Source organism: Haliotis rufescens, unplaced genomic scaffold, assembly GCF_023055435.1.
Source record: "Haliotis rufescens isolate VD_foot unplaced genomic scaffold, xgHalRufe1.0.p SCAF_4, whole genome shotgun sequence".
NCBI classification, from domain to species: Eukaryota; Metazoa; Mollusca; class Gastropoda; order Lepetellida; family Haliotidae; genus Haliotis; species Haliotis rufescens.
Genome location: NW_025964112.1, coordinates 29,882,178 through 29,904,568, shown reverse-complemented (window position 1 = coordinate 29,904,568; position 22,391 = coordinate 29,882,178). Strand labels below are relative to the sequence as shown.

Genomic DNA, 22,391 nt, shown 5'->3' with positions numbered 1-22,391 from the left:
ACAAGGCGAGCGTGTATTGTAGCCCACTATGGCAGTCGTTCGTCTAAGTTAAAAGTCGGTGAGTGGCGATCACCTTAGCGCCACGATCATGGTGTGGAATTCTAAAGGTGTTAGCTGAATTCTAAAGGTGAATCGACAGGCACAGACATGAACGTGATGTAGATATCTAGGTATTTGCCTACGTACTGTCATTCGTGTCTCCATGCAAACATGGTGCCACGCGTGACTACAAACACACGTTTATCCATAGGGTGATGACGTTGTCACTCGTTCATTTATACCGAGGTGCTGACACTCGTATATGTTGACATGCGTACTGTCACTCGTGTCTCCATGCACACGTGATGTACTTCATGTCTTCAAACACACATGTAGTCTGGTCATTCTGTAATTTAACCTCAAGAAAATTGCAACAGATTATTTTACGACTGTCTCTTTTAATTGAATGTATTTGAGAATGTATTAAAAAGTCTACCAAAATCAACCTTCGGGAAAATGGTTAAATCCCGCATCAAAAAAGATAAAAACCAACGAGGAGAATATGGCATCTACGGACCGCCGTATATTAAGAAGAGCTCGCAAAGGGAGATAATTTGTAGTGATCCTGCAAGTGCCTTGGAAAATATTCAGGGAAAAACAACGATAACGGAGCCGTATTATTTTATGGTACGTTGACAAATACACATTTATTTAAAAAATGTAATTAATAATGATGACAATTATAGCAGTTGGCTTCCAATATATACTTCTAGCATGCCCATCAACCATAAATTATATAGCGTCGTCTGCTATGTAACTATACGGCCGCACCAGCAGAGAACATGTGTGTTAAACACGACCGATAACTATATTCCTGTCTTTTATAAATTCATCCAACATTGTTACAATTATTAGAAACATAATTATGTGAAAAATTATATCGTAAAGTGGACCCTCCTTGATAAATAAAAAATGTATGGAAGCCCATGAGTGACATGATGTATAATCATTTGCGTAATGCGTACGTAATTTGCAATTCATTAAATTCATTACGTTTTACAACCAATCTTGACAATATTGATATCAGAACAAGTTACCTATTTCTAAAACACCCGATATTGACATTTCTCGTCTTGAGTGCATTTGTTTTACTGTTTAAAGTCACAAAATTAACTCTTTTAACCGGCTTGTAACTTTTTTTTGTCTGGGAAAACGGAACCAGGAAAATTCAGCAAATGCAGATGTAATTACTTGAAATATATAGGTATTCAAACAACTTTACTCTCTTTTGGCACGATGCTGTAAGACAGTTTTCTTTTTTCAGAATTACGGCTATCATTCTGGAACGGCATGATCTCAGACAACAGCGCCAGTGGATTCTGTCTCCGTTTCTTGACTTGAAACTACATTTGTAGCAGGAGTAGACCAAATACTGTCCCCAAAGATTGTTTGGAATACAGCGAGGCACTTGTGTGTTTATTCGCAGAAGGCCCGGGTTCGATTCCCCATATGGGTGCAATGCGTGAAGCCCATTTCTGGTGTCCCTCGGGGCAATCTCATTAAAATCAAATCTTTGTACTCGCTACCGCCAAACAAAGATTTGAGGACATCCCATTAGGGGTCGCGTCAGAACGACCTTTCATCCGACCAATCAGAGCGTTGCTTACCAGATCATGAAAGTGACAGTCGGAACATGTTTTCAAGTCATGCAACCACGAAATATTTGACACGGGGTATTCCGAACAACAGTTACGGGTTTTATGATTATATCCATACAATCTAGGCCATCTATAAGCCATTCCATAGTGTTCTTCTTATCAGTTTTAATTTTTTTTAATCGAGAATACGTCAAAATATGTTTCGAAGCGTAGTTGCCAGTTTGAAACTAGTGTCGTAAAGCTCGAGAAAGCTGCCTTCTGATTGGCTAATGTCGATTTCTTGTCAGTCATTTCATTGGTCGGTCAAAATTCGAGAAAGGTCGTTCTGACGTGACCCGTAACAGGATGTCCTCAGATCTTTGTTGAGCGGTAGAGAGAACTAAGATCTGATTTTAATGAGATTGCTCTCGGGGCACGGGTGGCCCAGTCGTCTTAGGCGCCGCGATTCGCTGTGCAGTTTCGTCCCTTGGGCACCTATGATTGTAGGTTCGAATCCCGGTTCGCCCCGATTACGTTTCTAGGTTTGTCGGCACCACACCCGTGCTCGTGGGTTTCACGGAAGACCTGCATCACTTCGGGCTTTCCTTCCACATTAAGCTGACACACCGTGATATAACTGGAATAATGTCGAAAGCGGCGTCAAACCCAACTCACTCACTCAGGTGTCCCCCCGCCTTGATATAACTGGAATATTGCTAAAAGCGGCGTAAAACCATACTCACTCACTTGAGCGTTTGCCATATTGCTATGCTATGCAATAGTCTATGGTTATCTTGTACTTTTACTCAAACTGAATAGATTCGCTCACTAAAATAAATGAATCTATCTTTCGAAACTACAGCTACGTTATATTATTTACATCTAGCACAACAACATCACAGTATCATATATACTTGCGTAAAAGGCGACTGTGCTTGTCGTTAAAGGCGACTACTAACGGGATCGGGTGGTCAGACTTGCTGACTTGGTTGATGCATGTCATCGATCCCAATTGCGTGGATCGCTGCTCATGATGTCAATCACTGGATTGTCTGGTTCAGACTCGATTATGTACTCGCCGCCGTCATATCGCTGCAATATTGCTGAGTGCGGCATTATACAACAAAAAAAAAGATTTAACTTCTGAAATATGCAACCAATATACTTACTTAAACGAATGAGTGTTCAACTATCAGTAGTTGTTAATAAGCATCGGAGTTGGGATTTATACGACAATAGTTTGGTAATTATTTTCTTTCAAATCTAAAACAAGTATACTGGAACATATGATATTCATTTCCCCTTGTACGCGAGTCACAATTCGGGCAGAGTCTCAATCAAAGGAACATTCTGCCACGACCCGTTTCTACGGACAAAATAGTATTACTTGTACGAAATTGTAAAACTTGTATTGAAGGACACTTGACTTATCAAAATCATCCATTGTCTTTGGAATTATATAAACGTCAAAACTTGCATCCAAATAACATAAAATAGCAAATATTTCAGTCAGAGGCTTGGAGGCTTGCTCATTGTTACCTCAGATTTGTCACTGGCTACAATTATTAATGGCTATGTATGACGTTGTCACTCGTTTATTTATACCCAGGTGCTGGCACTCGTGTATGTTGACATGTGTACTGTAACGCGTGTCTTCATGTACACGTACTGTCATTCGTGTCTCCATGCAAAAATGGTGCCACGCGTGACGACAAACACACGTTTATCCATAGGATGATGACGTTGTCACTCGTTCATTTATACCGAGGTGCTGGCACTCGTGTATGTTGTCATGCGTACTGTCAGGTGTGTCTCCATGCAAACGTCATGTACTTCGTGTTGCCATGCAAACGTGGTGTCTCGCGTGACTACAAACACATGTTTATCCATAGGATGATGATGTTGTCATTCGTTCATCCACGCCGAGGAGTTGGCACTCGATATGTCTACATGTCTGTTACCATTTGTGTTTCCATGCAAACGTCATGTACTACGTGTTTCCATGCAAACGTGGTGCCATGCGTGACTACAAACAGACGTTTATCCATAGGATTATTATTTATACCGAGGAGTTGGCACTCGTGTATGTTTGCATGTGTACTGTCACGTGTGTCTTCAAACAGACGTGGTGTACTTCGTGTCTTCAAACACACATGCTGTACTACGTGTCTCCATGCAAATGTAGCAGTTTAGTGAATGTCTTTTTAGAGCGAACAAACACATGCTACGGGGTTGAGGTCTTTATTGCGATGCGTTGAGTGTGATCAAGGATCTATATATCATACACCCTGAAACACATAATTACACAATAAATACTAAGTAAAACATTATCATTAATACATAGCATAGGCTTATTACAAGTAAGTATTTACATATATCAGTCATCCATTAAACACAAGATAGACTGAACCTTAATACTAGAACATATACAGTAATATACATGATCCACAATACCGACATTCAAGGGAGATAACTCCTTGACTTTCATTTGACCATAATATATACACAATATATATACGCTTACACATTCTGCATAAACATATACAATACTTTAAGACAGAAATTAATGATATGAGCTTACATTAATGTAACAGGATATTGTATATATAGTTTTTAGGAATATAGTTTTAGCTCTTTTCATTTCAAGTAGTTGTATACATTTCATTAGTTGTAGTACTAAATGTATATGCTTGGGTTAAGAGTCCAAGCGGTTGGTCCAATTTTATTGAAGGGTGGACAGGTTAGTCTATTCTTGTCCCTTTGTCACCAACTCTCTAGCTTGTCAATACAATAGCTTTCAGCTTCCTAGCGGATTAACATTATCTAACTACAGCTTTCCTCCTTAACATTTGCACACTTTTTATTCACTCTGCTTATAACTCTGCACAGACAGGACATGGACTACATATAGTTCAGGTTAGTTATTTACATTATCTTTCCTAAATAGAATTCTAACTTATCATTTAAATATGTTATCAATAATGTAAATATTGTAAATACTTACCTATGATATCAAATAATCAAGATATCTTCTATTTTATCAGTATAAAGTGTTTAACATGTAAGTATGTGTGAGAGCATGATTTGATTGGGAGTTTTGAATGTAAGGATTGAATTAGAAGTTGTTTTTCTATAATTTAAGGAAATGGTTGTCATGATGTATGTATGTATGTATGTATGTATGTATGTATGTATGTATGTATGTATGTATGTATGTATGTATGTATGTATGTATGTATGTATGTATGTATCTATTCAGGCATGATAGTTATGTTATTTACTTTTTATAGGAATGCCATAATCCTATATGATGTGGGTTTATAGACACACCCCGGTGTCACCCACAGGGTATGTATAAATCCTTTATCTTATCACTCACTTATGAATGAATTTATATGTATAAACTATGTGTTATAATTTAACACAACATGGTAGCATTTTATATATATTCCTAATCTTAGAGATTATAAGTATATATTTATGACGCCACACGGCTACTAGTATTCTCCTAACTATATGGTGTGTAACTGATATATTCAGTTATGATAAGAGACATTTAATGTATGTATTACTATTTGAAAGTTCGGTAAATTGTATTTATTATAAGTTATATACAACGAACTAGTGATGTGTAACTGTATGCGTTGCATATATGGATTAATGTGACTGCTCAAACTAGGAAATAATTAATATGCAGCCGTATGCTATTCTATGTACAGTATATAATGTTATATATTTTATTACAGGGTTGATTGATCAATTGTGATTGAAAATGGAATAAATGTCACCTCAACAAACACAACCGCAGCTTGTCATTTTTCATAATGAACTACCCCTGCTACATTAAATGTGGTCATCACAATTAGATTACATTGTAAGTCTTAGACAAATATAAATAACACAATGCATACCCTGTGGGTGATACAAGGGTGTGGATCCCAACTGCCACACGTATGGCAACACCATAGATTATCTGAATAAACAATACATAGACTAAAACACTATTTAACATTTAATATATTGAACAAAGTAATACACACATTTTATTTACAATGATTTGCATTGTATCACATCTGAATCTCTACATTACAAAGCTTATTAAAACACTCTTGAAGTAAAACACTTTCACACATATTTCATTGAAGTGATAGAATACATTTTAGTGATAAAGTATGGGTCTGTAGCTTATCTTATTCAGATTTAAATATTTAGACATAATCAACATTTCAGTTAGATTACATGCATTTAGTTTACTTCATATAACACTTTAAACATACTGTATTATTTAAATACAACATAGGATAGAGATTATAACCATTTAACTCACCTGATTTAATATTGTCTCTTTATCCTTTGCTGGTCTGAGCAGTTCTGTGAGTTTATGTGCTGAGAGAGTGTGCAGTGTAATCAAAGCATGTAGTTTTAACAATAGGAGTTAGCTTGGCCAATCAGAAAAATGAAGCTTCTGGCCATGGGGCAGTTAGTAGGTAAGACAGGTCAGATACACTTTGTTATAGCTGACTGAAACTGACAACTAGTTATATATAATAGATATATGTAAAAATCTTAAATGAAATTAAAACAAATATATACAAAAACTACATCGGCCACACAAACGTGATGTGCCAAGTCTCTCCATGTAAACGTGGTGCCACGCGTGTCTTCAAACATTTATCCATAGCTAGGATGATGACGTTGTCACTCACTCATCCCTGCTGAGGAGTTGGTACTCGTGTATGTCTACATGTGTACTGTCACGCGTGTCTCCATTAAACGTGATGTACTTCGTGTCTCCATGCAAACGTGGTGTCATGCGTGTCTCCATGCAAAACGTTGTGCCACGCGTGACTACAAACACACGTTACTAGAAGTATAGATCGATACACATGCGTGACGTTTGCAAACGTGATATACTTCGTGTCGCGATGCGAACGTAGTGTCACGCGTGTCTCCATGCAAACGTGGTGTCATGCGTGTCTTCAAACAGACGTTACTGATCGATAGACATACGTGGTGTTTCATTCCTGTCTCCAGGCACACGTGATGCCACTCGTGTACACCACCATACATACAAACATGTTTTGAAACATGGTGTCACGCATAGGCGTGTACCTCCAAGAGGACTGGGGAGGGTGTGGGTTCTTTGTTTGGGTTTTGAGGGTCGTCAAAGCAAAGGATGAAAAGAGTTCTTTCGGGAGAGATGGGTGACCCTGAAAAGGGCCGTTTTGATGAAGATCACTTCTTTACATGCAGGTGCACGCAGCAGTGCAAAGGCACGGGTGGCTTGACACCTGTCTCCTGACAGGACACTTACTAGTTTGCGTTAAACGCCTCACGTAAGTGTCCTTCAGGACAGTTCCGCAATAGATGCACTTGAAAGTGTCATCCCGTGCCCTTGTACCAAGGGCATAGACAGGCAGGCACCCTTGGCACCTGCCGCATTGCCATGGAGGAGACAATGTTGGTGATGTTTCTTTCTTCTTCTCTAACTCTGAGTGGTACCCTTTCCACAGGGGCAAAGGCTGTGTCACTGAGACGATCTCCAAATCCCAGTTTTCTTCAATGTTGTTGCTGCTGCTGCTCATGATGATGATTTCTTTTTACAAGTGACACTGATCCACTCGAATCCACTCTTGTTTTATAGGAGAGGCACTGACACCCTGCTTCCTGGTTGGTTCCCGAGGCAGCAGCTGCGATTGGTTCGTTCCGGTGCCTGACCTGCTCCTCGGTTTTCCAAAACGGACCGACCCCTGTGTTTCTTTTCCATAGGTCTGGTGAAACACAAGAAGAAGCTACAACTACACTATCTCTGCGAGGAGTATGTGAATCAGAGGTACACGAATGACGTAGCACGACCGGCTGCCTAGGAGGACGTTTCCCGTGTCCTGCGTTCCTGTTCAAGTTCCCGTTCAAGTTCCCGTTCAAGTTCCTGTTACCAACAAGCTTTGTTTTGTTTTTCTTTGTTGGACCCACAAGTGGTGCCACGTAGGGCACCCAGATGGCAACAAGTACCGCTTCGACGATCCTTGTCTTGCAATAAGATGGGACATGATTTTTCTTCTTTGACAGCAGCAGAAATGTTTTTCTTCCCCAAAACGGCCCTTTTCAGGGCCACCCATCTCACCCAAAAGGCACAACTTTCATCCTTTTGCTTTGCCAACCCAAACAACAACAATCCAAAACAAAGAACCCACATCCTCCCCCTAGACCTCTTGGAGGCACACGTCTACGCGTGACACCACCACCACCATGGTAAGTCTCAAAATAAATTAAATATATATAAATATATAAATAGAGACACGTAGTACACCACGTGTGCATGGAGACACGAGTCAAACAACACGTGTGCATGAAAACACGTGTAACAGTACATCTGTAGACCTACACGACTGTCAACACCTCGGTATAATTAAATAATAATAATTTGAAGTACACGACACAACGTACATCCCGTGTGCAAACGTCACGCATGTGTATCGATCTTTCTCTATCCATCTAAATACTAAATAAATGTTTGTAGTCACACACACACACACACACACACATGACACCGCGTTTTGCATAAAGACACGCGTGAAACACCACGTGTGCCTGGCAACATGACGTACATCACGTAGGCATGGCATCATCATTCTATGGATCAACGTCAACGTCTGTTTGAAGACATACACACACACACACACACACATTCCGATGACATGACATTCCGATTTGCATGGGGGTGACACAACGTACATCACGTAGGCATTCCCACGTTCATGCCTACCTATGAAGGTCCACCTTTAGCATTCAGACGTAGATCTACCTAAAAAAAATACCAAGGCTACCAAAGAAAAAAAACCGGATCGAAATCTGACCAATCAGAAGCCTGGGTTGTCGACCAATCAGAGGCGGAAGCTCGGACCATGCTGGGCTCTGAATGGCCGAACCGGGGTTTTGCTTTCTCTCCCATGGTAAAATCCATTTCCTATGGAAAAGAAACAGAGGGGTCGGTCCGTTTTGGAAAACCGAGGTGCAGGTCAGGCACCGGAACGAACCAATCGGAGCTGCTGCCTCGGGAACCAACCAGGAAGCAGGGTGTCTGTTTGTAGTCACGCATGGCACCACGTTTGCATGGAAACACGTAGTACATGACGTTTGCATGGAAACACAAATGGTAACAGACATGTAGACATATCGAGTGCCAACTCCTCGGCGTGGATGAACGAATGACAACGTCATCATCCTATGGATAAACATGTGTTTGTATTCACGCGTGACACCACGTTTGCATGGCAACACGAAGTACATGACGTTTGCATGGAGACACACGTGACAGTACGCATGACAACATACACGAGTGCCAGCACCTCGGTATAAATGAACGAGTGACAACGTCATCATCCTATGGATAAACGTGTGTTTGTCGTCACGCGTGGCACCATGTTTGCATGAAGACATGAACGAGTGACAACGTCATCATCCTATTGATCAATGTCTTTTTGAAGACACACACATGACACTACGTTTTGCATGAAGACATGAAGTACATCACGTTTACATGGAGAGACGTAGTACACCATGTGTGTTTGAAGACATGAAGTACATCACGTGTGCATGAAGACACGCGTGACAGTACGCATGTCAACATACACGAGTGTCAGCACCTCGGTATAAATGAACGAGTGACAACGTCATCATCCTATGGATAAACGTGTGTTTGTAGTCACGCGTGGCACCATGTTTGCATGGAGACACGAATGACAGTACGTAGGCATATACCTAGATATCTACATCACGTTCATGTCTGTGCCTGTCGATTCACCTTTAGAATTCAGCCAACAACTTTAGAATTCCACACCATGATCGTATCGCTAAGGTGATCGCCACTCACCGACTTTTAACTTAGACGAACGACTGCCACAGTGGGCTACAATACACGCTCGCCTTGTGGAACGAAACCTTACACCTCAAAGTTTACAATCACATCACCATACCCGATGACATGATTTGTGGAATGTTGTTGCAAGATCCTTCGCCGATATGACGTCAACCTAGCAACAAAGTGGCAGAGTCGTCGACTGTGTATGATAAGCTCGTCTCAGTGAGCTATCATCTCCACATGTCATCGCCACACACCAAAACAAAACAAAACAAAGAACCCGACTCCCTTCCCGCCTTCCTCCCTCCCTGAATCCCTCCTCCTCCTCCCTCCCTTCACCACCACCGCCTTTTCTATTTTTAGAACAACCAAAGAACAACAACCATGTCGATCTTGTTTACCTTGTACGACCGCTTCTCTGTGTTTTTTTCCCTTCCCTCCTCCCCGGAAACGGATGCGACGCCCTCTTGGAGGTGCGCACGCCATCGGAAACGGATGCGACGCCATCTTGGAGGTGCGCGCGCCACCTGAAACGGATGCGCCGCCTTCTTGGAGGCGCACGGAAACGGATGCGTAGCCATCTTGGAGGCGCGCGCGCCATCGGAAACGGGTGTGACGCCATCTTGGAGGCGCACGCCACCGGAAACGGATGGGCCGCCATCTTGGATGCGCACGCAGGACCCATCATCCACTGCGCAGGGGTCACGTGGCCGGAAGTGACGTCACAGAGGTCACGTGATCCTCTCGACCAATCAGAAGCCAGGAGCGGTACTGAAGCGCTGTCCTCAACTACTAACGATATGAACAATGTTCTCCATGACAAAATACTCACTATGTCTTATGGGCGGTAGGGAAGCCTAGTGGTTAAAGCGTTCGCTCTTCACGCTGAAGACCCGGGTTCGATTCCCGACGTGGGCATTATGTGTGAAGCCCATTCCTGTGTCCCCCGTCACGATATTGCTGGAATATTGTGTAAAACCATATTCACTTACTACGGATTAAATTAAAATTCCATAAATAAACAAATAGCTCAATAATGGGCCAAAGTGACATTAAAGTAACGTTGTCGTTTTTGGTCAAATAACATGTTTCTATGTTCTCGTAACCTGCTTAGTTGCTATTTGAATACAGTATTTTATCACTTAATACATAATTAATAACGTGATTCGTGGGACTTTATTTATTCTTACATTGTTTCAGACAATAGTTTTGTTCTCTTCTTCACGGTAGCTTTTCCACTGAAAGAAGCAGAACAATTTTGTTATTTTCCACAACAATTATTTTTTCAGGACACGCAGCATGCCCAGTAAATAATATATTTTTTATTAACTCCTGAAACAAAATTATTTTGTTTTGCTACAGAAACACATTTCTACTGAAATTAGCAAGTTGTAGTCATGCCTGCCCATCGGTTCACATATACCAGTGGCATATTTGATTTCGGATCAAGATGCCTAGACTAAACTTGAAATGACTGATGGTGACCGTCTCACCCTTTAAGTTTCAGGTCTCTGGCCCTCTAAATATTTGAAAAGAAGGCTTTTTAAATGTTGGCTGGCTACCTGGCGGGCATACTGAAATTGCTTAACAATCTTGAGCCCCCTTATAATTACAAACATTTCACACAAAATGAATCCGTTAGGTCATTTTGGAGAATTAGAAAATGTCAATCTCATTAAAATCAGATCTTAGTTCTCTCTACCGCTAAACAAAGATCTGAGGACATCCCATTACGGGTCACGCCAGACCGACCTTGCGCAAACTTTGACCGACCATTGGAATGACACATCAGAAGGCAGCTTTCTCGTACTTTACGGCACAAATTTCAAATTGGCGACTACGCTTCGAAACATAGTTTGACAAATTCTCGATTACAAATTTGAAACCTGAACAAAAAAACATTCTGGAATGGCTAATAGACGGTCTAGATTGTAAGGATTCAGTCGTCAAACCCGCAACTTTCGAGACCGACCTTGCGAGAACGTTGACCTACCAATGGAATGACCAATCAGAAGGCAGCTTTCTCGTGCTTTACGGCACAAATTTCAAATTGGCGACTACGCTTCGAAACATATTTTGACAAATTCTCGATTACAAATTTGAAACCTGAACAAAAAAACATTCTGGAATGGCTAATAGATGGTCTAGATTGTAAGGATTCAGTCGTCAAACCCGCAACTTTCGAGACCGACCTTGCGCGAACTTTGACCGACCATTGGAATGACACATCAGAAGGCAGCTTTCTCGTACTTTACGGCACAAATTTCAAATTGGCGACTACGCTTCGAAACATATTTTAACAAATTCTCGATTACAAATTTGAAACCTGAACAAAAAAACATTCTGGAATGGCTAATAGACGGTCTAGATTTAAAGGATTCAGTCGTCAAACCCGCAACTTTCGAGACCGACCTTGCGAGAACTTTGACCAACCAATGGAATGACCAATCAGAAGGCAGCTTTCTCGTACTTTACGGCACAAATTTCAAATTGGCGACTACGCTTCGAAACATATTTTGACAAATTCTCGATTACAAATTTGAAACCTGAACAAAAAAACATTCTGGAATGGCTAATAGACGGTCTAGATTGTAAGGATTCAGTCGTCAAACCCGCAACTATCGAGACCGACCTTGCGAGAACGTTGACCTACCAATGGAATGACCAATCAGAAGGCAGCTTTCTCGTGCTTTACGGCACAAATTTCAAATTGGCGACTACGCTTCGAAACATATTTTGACAAATTCTCGATTACAAATTTGAAACCTGAACAAAAAAACATTCTGGAATGGCTAAAAGACGGTCTAGATTGTAAGGATTCAGTCGTCAAACCCGCAACTTTCGAGACCGACCTTGCGCGAACTTTGACCTACCAATGGAATGACCAATCAGAAGGCAGCTTTCTCGTACTTTACGGCACAAATTTCAAATTGGCGACTACGCTTCGAAACATATTTTAACAAATTCTCGATTACAAATTTGAAACCTGAACAAAAAAACATTCTGGAATGGCTAATAGATGGTCTAGATTGTAAGCATTCAGTCGTCAAAACCGCAACTTTCGAGACCGACCTTACGAGAACTTTGACCTACCAATGGAATGACCAATCAGAAGGCAGCTTTCTCGTGCTTTACGGCACAAATTTCAAATTGGCGACTACGCTTCGAAACATATTTTGACAAATTCTCGATTACAAATTTGAAACCTGAACAAAAAAACATTCTGGAATGGCTAATGGTCTAGATTGTAAGGATTCAGTCGTCAAACCCGCAGCTATCGTTCGGAATACCCCATGTTAACGTTTTCTAGATTGCATGATTAGAAATCACATTACGACTGTCACTTTCATAATCTGGTAAGCGACGCACTGATTGGTCGGATGAAAGGTCATTCTAACGTGACCCCGAATGGGATGTCTTCAGATCTTTGTTTAGCGGTAGCGACAACAAAGGTCTGATTTTAATGAGATTGAGAAAATGTAAAATTGACTATGATTTTGAGATCACGTGGAACTCCTGAAACGTGTGACATGAGAAACTAAATACAGTTGGCCCCCGGCTATCATAAATACAATTTCAATTGCAGAGGAGGGTCTGATTCACATCCTGCAATACAATACAATCAAATGCCCGATACTTTGGTTTCAAGATTGTTGGTTTTGTTTTATATTTATGTCTTTCAAATTATATTCTTTTGTAACAAATTATTGTTTCTACTGAAATTAGCAAGTTTCATTAAAACTCTTATTCTATGAGGGATCATTATAATTGTGACTTTAACAAGAGTATGTAGATACGTATGTATGAATGTCTTATGTCAGGTAGAATAGCCTAATATAAATAAGTAATGGTATTTTTCACCTGGGTACTTTGAATCGTGAAGTTCCGGTTTATAATTGGTCTTCATCAGCCCATGCTTGTGAGAGGCGAACCGTGAAGATCCGGGTTAAAACTGATCTTCGGCAACCCATGCTGGTAGGATGTGACTAACGGGATCGGGTGGACAGGCTCGGTAACTTGGTTGATGCAGGTCAACGTATCCCATTTGCGGAGATCGATGATCATGATGTCAATCACATGGGCTGTCTGGTCCAGACTCGATTATTATGGTGGAATAGTTTGGCTTTAAAGTTCAAGTTCCATGGGTAAGTACAACAGAATTGGATTGATTGAAACATCTCTAATGTCATTATATTCTTCAAAACATCGAAAGCAGTGGTAATTTGCACTTTAGTCATGTCTATAAATTTCGCCTATTTGTGTTGTCCCCCGCCGTGATATTGCTGGAATATTGCTAAAAGCGGCGTAAAACCCTACACACTGTCAATTTTGAAAGACTGAAACGAAAATACACCGGAAGAGGGAACCTAATATACAGAGTCTCCATATATGGTCTTTGGAGGAGGAGCCATCCTAAACACATACTCATGATATAGTCGGAATCGTACAATTGACTCTGCTTTTCATATGAATATGGAAAGGTTTTTGTTGGAAAGGTTTTTGTTGCAAAGAGCAGACAATCCCCAATTAACAAGCTAAAGTGGTATTACTACAGCTTCTTCACATTCTTCCACCAGTATATTGATGATGATCCGTAAGTTTCCATTAATTTTACGTTGCCGTAATAACCTACATATTGCATGGTAAAACGTAAAATTGAAGCAAGTTTTGATCATCATTCATTTTTCAAACAGAACTGAGAAAAATGTACCTTCAGGGTCGAGTTCTGACGAGGACAATAAAAACAATGAACAAATACAGTCAGCCTCACAGGAATCAGACAAGGTTAGCCATGGCACTTGTCCGGTGCTGTTTCCGAAGCACAATGCCAGTCTGTGGCCATCTGCAAAATGGTAGTCTTTGGACACCTTACTGAAGTTCGTAGAACGGCTACCTTGGTGTTGAAGGTTCTCTTTCTACAACAAATGTGTCTAGCCCCCGGAAAGGCGGTAGCTGATGGGAGGGTCCGGAAACGTCCGGGAGCGTTCGAGAGGTTTCATCAGACGTCCGGGGGTTTAATAATGCAGTGCAGTCAGTCAATAAAACAGGTCTTTCTCAATTTAATTTGTTAAGATCGCATTTGACGTACAAATAAACACAACACACAGCAAAACCAAAACAAACTATAACAAGTACATTTTTTTTTAACAGGGTAAGAAATATTTGATAGGCCATGAAGGGTTTTTTTCATCCAACAAAACGGACCTAATGGTAATTACAGACAAGTTTGGTTTATTTTTTGTTTAACGCCACACTCAGCAATATTCCAGCTAGATGACGGCGGTGTGTAAATAATCCATTCTGGACCAGACAATCCAATCAGACAATCAACCAAGTCAGCGTGTCTGACCACCGGGATGGATCCCGTTAGTCGCGACTAACGACAAGCATGGGTTACCCACGACAAATTCTAGCCCGGATCTTCACGGGTGGTATGTTAAGTTTTTTTGTTAGTTGTTTAACGCCACACTCAGCAATATTCCAGCTTTATGATGGCGGTCTGTAAATAATCGAGTATGGACTAGACAATCCAGTGAGTGACATCATGAGCATCAATCTACGCAATAGAGATACCATGACAAGCATCAATGAAGTCAGCGAGCCTGACCACTCAATCCCGTTGGTCGCCTCTTACCACAATGGATGGTGGTTTGAGTTAATAAAAAAACTGAAATTGAATTGCAATGTTCATCATATCTATATACATGAATTTATTTTTTGAAAATATTACTTTCTTGAAGTGAACGTCTTTGCTGTTTTAATGCTCTTTCGTTGTTCTGGTTTTCGGGCTGTCTGTGGTGTCTTGGGAATGTTGAGGCGACCATTCAGCGAAACAGTATTGCTTTGTTGACATCTGGGGCCATGCAGGAACTTTCGAAAATGTCTGTCTATCTCCTGTTGGCTTTTTGATGTACCTAATGTAACCGATGTTACATAACATTTATTGCATCTAAGAACGCATATATAAATAATTTTGCTGAGGAAGTATAATACATACAAATAATTGACATATACTTACGGTAGTATCTGGTGGTCCCACTGTAGCCCATATCCTCTTTTTCATCGGGGGTTGAATTTGCTCACTCAGAAGAACAAAGTGATGAGGTAACCAAATCCTGCCGAGTTCCGATGCAGGGGATGTTGTGGTACTTCTCCACAGTATTTTAATTGGCTTGGCGGAAGATGTACTACGAGATTCAAATGTAGCAAGAGACTGATCCATCATGCCATTGATTCGGGGAAAACACGAGACAATGTTTCTTCCAACAACAGAAACCTCAGCATGCATAGTCCAAGCAGATGAGTGTGACTTACCCTCTGCACATTCCAGCATAGCGCTTGAGTAGTCTGTACTGACAAGAGACAGCCGCCTGTTGTCTGATAATTCAGTATAATATGGAGCAATCAGTGTCATTTCAATGCATGTCCTCACTCGCAGTTCCGTGGTCTGATCCAAAGACACTAATAATACTGACAGCGTTGAACAGACAGTTCCCGTTTCCTGTCACCTTCACTGGAGTCTCCGGCATCGTACTGTTGAATAATTGACGCAGCAATATCATCAGTAGAACTTTTGGTCACGCTGTTTGTTTGTAATTAACAGTAGTTCAGGCAAATTGGAAACCAGGGCTCGGACCTCGGTAATGAGACGCTCAATTTCTTTAAAACAACAAAATACACAAGTTTAGGCGACTGCAGATTGTGTTCACAAGGGGTAGTATATACTAGGTAGTTGCGGTAATTAACCGACGCCATTAATTAATGTTATTATAAGAAATTGGTGTCCCATTTTTTGATCAATTGCCTATTGCTTGATTCTCTCAGACAATGTCATACAATTAAGGGGTTTTACTGTTACAGGTAAGTTCGGCCTTCCAAGAACAGCACTGCAGCTGAATCTGCACATCAATGTACATCAATGTTCATCGCACACAATTCGAAATGGAGTTTTTGTGAGGCTGTGTGGCTGTTTTTGTAGGTTTAGAATTTCATGGTTATTTACAGCTTGTTTGTTGTAGTTTTTTAGATGCGGTCGAGTAGGCCTGTTTTCATTAGATAGATGCATAGTGCTTCATAGCTTTGTAAATCATTTTGGGGGTTTAGGAGTGTTGCTAGTGTCATTTGATTGTTGCAGTTTAGGTTGGATTTGAGTGTTGTTCTATGTTGTTGGTAATGTGTGCAGTATTTCGTGTTCAGAAGTTTTTCTTAAGTTGCAGTGGGGGCATTTACCGGTTTGGTGTTTTTTTATATTTTTGTGAAGGTGGGAATTTAATTAGTGTGGCCTGTTTGTAGTTTGGTAATTACTGTCAATTTGTTTGGTTTTATGATAGATTTTTTTTGTTTTTTTAGTGGATTTTGTAGCAGGTGTTTTAGTTTGCAGTTTTAGTTGAAGAGTGTTGTGCTTCGAATGCTGCCTTTGGGGTATGCCATTTTCTAAGGGACACTGGTCCGATTTTGGTCGACACCCACGGTTATTTTGCATTAGTTAGGAAGTCTCAGATATAGTTTATTATTTGGCCTTTAAGTCGTCCTTTTTTAAGTTTTTGAATTTGCCTGTTATGCCATACCACATCGAAAGCTTTAGTGAAGTCTAGAAATATGCCTACTGTGTATTGTCGGTTTAGTCGGGCCGTTTTGATGTCTTCACAAGACCAAGGAGCGTCCATTGCAATTTGGAATGAACGTTGGATTGCTTTGGAAAGATCGCTCATTCCAACATTTCCAAAGCTTGGAAGGATCGATCTTTACGGAAAGTCCAAAATTGGATTGGCAACATTTCCAAACATATTTCCAACACAGGAAATGTTTGGAATTACTTGGAATTGTTTGGCATTGTTTGGAAGTATGTTTAGAAGGAACAAGTTAAAATATGTTTTATTAGTAATTTGAACAAAAGACTATGTATTATCTATTGAGTTTAAACTATATATAATAAATAATAAACTTATCTCAAACATTCACTACTTGTCTGTCTAGCGAGGGGCTTTTACAGTCGCATTCTGCCTAAGGTGAGAGAGAGACCCGCACTTGACTCGACAAGACAAAAATAGGTCTCAAGATTAAGTATTCGGCTGGAAAAACGTTCGTTCGGGGATGCAGCAGGGGTAGGGGCCGGGGTCTTCTTCTCCTTAGGCTTGGCCTTGGCCGGAGCCTTGACCAGAGGCCTTTTCTTTTGGCCTAGGTCAAAGGAGATGGAGAGGGTGGATGAGTTGGACTTGTACGAAGTCCGGAGGGAGTAGTCCCCAACCCTGTAAGCCAGCAAGAGCTCCAGGATGGCAACTAGCTCCCTAGGTAGCGATAGAGCGATATCTCTCATGGTAGAGCGTGGGTTGCGAGCTAGGAAGGTCACGTCTGCACGGGGCGAGTGTCCAAGCCGAGATGATTCGGCTGGATGGCAGCTGCCATTTAAAGGGGCACTGATCTAACGCAATTCCCCGGACTGGTTGTTGCCTTTGTTATTGTTTTTTCCCCCGTGAGTACCCGGATGATACGCAACGCAACTGAGCGTGACCAGAGACTGGGCTACCGTCTGCAAGGACAGCTAAATAAACTTGGAGGCTGGAGGCAATATATATGTTTTACGCATTTTTGCATAAACACTGATTTGTTAACCGTGATCTAAAAAGATTTCGACAAAGGGCGCATGTTAATTAATTTCTTCAGCCTAAACTAACAGACAAAAAGAACGGCGGAGCTCATCGGATGTCGTCATTTGGAAATACCCCAGATGGTTATAGTTAACACTAAAAAAAGTATCCATGCAGTGAAAGCATTTTCGGTTTTCGGATTGCGTCGACAATACGATTACTTCTCCCTTGTTGTCATCCACGTTTTCTCGCATAACCCTACACTTGTGTATTTGTCGTCATTCACTTGATGAATTTATTACAGGTACAATTAGTGGTAGCACCACATAGATTACCTGACAAAGGTTCCCATTTGGCATTTATTGTGTGTGGGGTAATTATTCAATCTAAATCCAGGTTTGAAGTGAGGTGAAATGTGTGTTATGTAATATGCACGTGGCAGACCAGCAAGAGGTGAATGATCAGTTGATTTACTTTTTTTGTAAATCAACGGATCGTTCCTAGTCATTAAAGGATTAACAGAAAATACGTTGATTGATTAATCACTGTTATCTTGCACAGTGGATATGTCAAAAGTGAGTGTTTACATGTCTAGGTTTACTAAAACAAAGGGAATACACACATATCCTTGCGTGAAGTGCCGATGTAAAAGCAACATACTTTGTTCAAAGGGTGAACTGATAATACGTTGATTGATCATTGTTATCTATCACTCAATGGATTTTTTATGAACCGTGGACGTTATGAAAATAGTTGTCACGTGGGCTTTCTCAGCTGACCCTTGAGACTTGACACCTATGTGAAACACCTGAAACAATCCAAGTGATCAGTTGAGAAACGAACACGGGTTATAATATCCCGAAACGATATATATCTTTTAAAATATGTGATTGTTACAGAGACACGTGACATCGAATAGGTTTCTTTGTACAGCTGCAGACGAATGGGATATTGTTCCTTGGTGTGGATATTCACGGATACATTCCTCGAACAAGGAAGCTGCCTAAAATTTATACACATAAATTTGGTAGGTTGTAATTATGGTATTTGCATTTTGTTTTCCTTCATTTGTTGTAGTATTGAACCGATTCGTCCTTGTTTCTCTACGTCTTGGTTGGGAAATTCTTCAATGCGCGATAGACGTTGTTTTCACAGGCCTTTTCCCTTGTAAGCGTGTATATATTACCGTCAATTTGTAAAATGTAATTCTCTCAGGCAATTTATAAAATGTGTAAATATTTCAGTCATTTTGACTAAAAAATCTGCCCAGATTGATTAAGGCGATCAAAAGGGCCTACAAACATCACAACAGATTATTATGTAGGATTAGAAGCCAAACAACATAGAAATGTACTTTTCAAGGTAACATTTTCAGTCTCTTGGTGATGACATTAAACATCAAAATGTTTGGAATTCGTTATCATAATAATACAGATGGAAATGTTTTTCAGTCACTTTGTTAAATAACTGAATATTTAGGCGATGAATAAATTTGAAAATGTTACACATTTTGACAGTAAAAAATATACACACTATCAAAAAGCAATGCTCAGGTGAAATATTTACTTTGTGTTGCAAGTCAAAATAGTGTAAACGAAAATCGCAAAATTACCAAGCAAGTGACTTATCAAAACTTCGTCACCATTACCGATGCTAACCACAAAGATACCTACATTTCCTTATTATCTCCAAAACTGTATTTCATTTTGTTGATCAATGTGACCATACGCCCTCTATATTACTACCCATACAAGTGACTAATGCGCTTACGAATGGCGCAGCAGAGGTCGCGAACTAGTCTAGATTTCTGCTATACATCCGGGTACTCACTGGGAAAAAACAATAACAAAGGCAAGTCCCGGGGAATTGCGTTAGATCAGTGCCCCTTTAATTATAAAACAGACAGTCGTCTAGACGAGGGGAAAAATTCGTCTGCTCTAACTGCCTTCACAAAAACATTCCAGCCCTTAATTACCGAGGCAGCTGTGACGTAGTAGCATTACATTCGCTGCGTTTGCAGCATATAAGATGTGTAATCTGTGGAGTAACTAAAGTAATATTACGGCTGAAATCTTACTTGCATGGTTGTTTTAATAGAAAACTTACGTTTTAAAAACACAATTGTTCTTATATAATGTTTTTTGGTTTGGTTTATAAATACTAGAGAAGATGTTTTATACATATAAAACTGATCGAAAATACAGCTGAACAATAGAAAAATCAAAATAGGATTCCGTCAAACAACTGTCAAACCATTTATTGCCATGCATGTACGTACATGTACACAGGAAGTCGGCACTGTCTGAGGCTCCAGGTAAATAAACATCGTGGTTTTATGACGGGAGATCAGACGAACCGTGAACCAGGGGCATGCGACGTAATTACGCCTAAATGTGGTAGAACGAGGGTATTGTCTCTTGAACTGGCTAATTGACCGTACATATAATTGGTAAATATTTTCGTTTTGACACCCGTGTTTCATGCGCATCCCGGCTCAAATTTGCGGATGACGGAGCCCTCTGGATCCGCTCTAAAAGTACTCTAACATCTCAGGAACTACTACAAAAATCCCTAAACAAAATTCAACAATGGGCCGACAAATGGGGCTTCTCCCTAAACTCTGAAAAAACCACAGGAATAGTATTTAAACACAAAAGCATGAGACAGACCACCCCTACCCTCAAACTAAACAATAAACCAATCCAATTTCAGAAGCAAACTAAATTCCTAGGACTAATTTTCGACGAACATCTCTCCTGGGATGCTCACGTCCAAAACCTAACCACCAGATGTAGCAAAGATCTAAACACACTAAGATGTCTAACCGGCTCCAACTGGGGAGCCTCTAAAGATACCCTCCTCAGTCTCTATACATCCCTAATCAGATCCAAACTAGACTACGGCTGTGCCATATACGATACCTTAAACGAAACCCTAACCAAAAAACTAGATTCAATACAATACCAAGCCCTCAAACTAGTCACACGTACTCAACATGACACCTCCCTTACATCCCTGCAGGCCCTTACAGGAGAAATGCCACTAAATTTACGTAGGCAACACTTAACACTAAACTTCTGGGCAGCATCTCAATCAAACCCCCTTCTACAAAACCTCCTTAACCAAAACATACGTCCCCAAAACCAGGCACTAACTAGGAAACACCCTCTACTCACTCCAATATCCCAACGAATAATAAACTACCGTAACGAACACCAAATAGGAAACCAACAACAAAACTGCAAACAAACCAACGTATTCACCCCAAAACTTAAAATCCCCAAAATAGACACATCCTTAGCCAACTCAATAAACAAACAAACTGACCCAAACATAGCTAAATCCACCTCACTAGATTACATTCATCAAAACTGGCCAAATTGGTGTCACATCTACACAGACGGATCTGCTGATCTGATCACAAATCACACAGGTTTCGGAGTCCACATAGCCCAACCAATTAGAAATACTCAATCTTTCCGACTCCCAAACAACCAATCCATCTTCACTGCAGAACTCATGGGTATCGCCACGGCGCTCCACAGCCAACACACTAAAAACCAACAAAAAATCCTAATACTTTCAGACTCACTAAGTGGACTTCAGGCCCTCCAAAACAAAAACACCAAAAATCGCCCCAAATTAATAAACCAAATTCTCAAAAGCGTAAATAAACTAACAGAGGCAGGCAAAGACATAGTACTCATCTGGATACCAGCCCACGTAGGAATATACGGAAATGAAAACGCCGACCAAGCCGCTAAACAATCCCTAAAAATACCAGAGATAAGCCTTAAGCTACCAATATCTAAAGCAGAGATCAAAAGTATAAACAAACGTAAAATCACCAAAAAATGGCATAACCTCTATCAAAACACAAACACCCAAATCATAAAAATCCTCAAAAAACCCCTTACCAAACCCAAAATCCTCCACCCCTCCAAAAAAATCGATAGAATTATCACCAAACTCCGAACAGGTCACACCAAACTAAATAACCATCTACTAAAAATAAAAAAACACGCAAACGGGAAGTGCCCACACTGCACTCACCCAGAAACAATAGATCACGTACTACTACATTGCACCCACTACCACACCCACCGTACAACATTACAAACCAACCTAAATCTAAATAAAGCTCTTACCCTAGAAGCAATCCTAAACCCCCAAAATAAAATAGAAAACTTCAAAGCCCTAGGCATATACCTAACCAAAACAGACCTAATTAATCGTATCTAAAAATCACCAAACCACCAAACACTAGCATATAACACAACAACTCACCCCCACACACTCCCTTAGTCCCAACCACTCCTCCAAGGC

General features: G+C 40.5%; 1 long non-coding RNA gene across 1 annotated transcript; it reads right to left on the bottom strand.

Annotated features, from left to right (window-relative positions):
• Positions 1–3,841: 3,841 nt before the first annotated feature.
• LOC125372241 lies at positions 3,842–7,265 on the bottom strand. Its single transcript, XR_007218040.1, has 3 exons — positions 5,944–7,265; positions 5,528–5,589; positions 3,842–3,904 (listed from the first exon to the last, which is right to left on the bottom strand). It is a non-coding gene; the product is annotated as an uncharacterized LOC125372241 (long non-coding RNA).
• Between the last annotated feature and the right edge of the window lie 15,126 nt (positions 7,266–22,391).